Raw genomic sequence first — 696 nt, 5'->3', positions numbered from 1 at the left:
CACCCCTGCCCCTATTTCAGCGGCGGGACACGGGGGCTCCCGCCCCGCCGCGGCCTGGGCGGGCTGCTGCCAGCAGCGCTCCCCCCGCCCTCGCAGCCCTTGATCCAATTATCCCGCCGTCTGGCAGGGCTGGGGGAGGCGCCTGCAGATGGGGCGGCCCCCAGCAGTGCCCGAGGTCCCGGGCGGCCCCGCAGCTCACCTGGCGGCCGCGCTGGAGCCGAGGTCGGCCGCACGCCGAGCTGTCCCGCGTCGGCTCCGTGCGGCAGTGGGGAGCCAGTCTGGCAGCCGAGGGCAGGGCTAGGAGGGAGGCTCGTGTTTCCCCTGCTCCCACTCCGCCCTCGCCCCTTCGCCGGGTTTTAGCGCTCCCTTCCCAGGGCAGGGACGGCGGGGGCTTTCACCCCGCTCCGGCAGTGCCAGACCGCCCTCGGGGAGCAGGGCGTCCCGCCTCGTGAGACTCAAGTCGCCCCCCGGGAAATGCCACCTCTTCCTTTGTTTTTTGGGCGGTGGGGACAGAAGGGAGCACTTCCGTTGCAAGGAATTGTGCAGGTCGGGGTGGTGTTGCCCCCGTGGGTTCCTAGTTGAAATCATAGATTAGGATTGGAAGGAGGTCATCTAGTCACTGGGTTTATCTCCTGAGGCAGGTGCAGGTGTTTGCATTAGGCTGGCCATCATAGAGGACATGCCTGTTTCCTGCTG

At 68.0% G+C, this 696-nt stretch overlaps 1 protein-coding gene across 3 annotated transcripts in view; it reads right to left on the bottom strand.

Moving 5' to 3' along the window:
• PACSIN3 (protein kinase C and casein kinase substrate in neurons 3) overlaps positions 1 to 305 on the bottom strand; it is a 30769-nt gene extending 30464 nt beyond the window's left edge. Inside the window, exon 1 of one of the 3 annotated variants that reach the window (XM_019519274.1) lies at positions 200 to 305. The gene's annotated coding sequence lies outside the window, so the exon portion shown is untranslated. The remainder of the gene's footprint in view (positions 1 to 199) is intronic. The other 2 variants (XM_019519271.1, XM_019519273.1) reach the window with 2 other exon arrangements.
• Between the last annotated feature and the right edge of the window lie 391 nt (positions 306 to 696).

Source organism: Gavialis gangeticus, unplaced genomic scaffold (assembly GCF_001723915.1).
Source record: "Gavialis gangeticus isolate Ggan-Ray unplaced genomic scaffold, GavGan_comp1, whole genome shotgun sequence".
In the NCBI taxonomy this organism is placed as follows: domain Eukaryota; kingdom Metazoa; phylum Chordata; order Crocodylia; family Gavialidae; genus Gavialis; species Gavialis gangeticus.
This window is presented reverse-complemented; position numbering and strand designations above follow the sequence as displayed.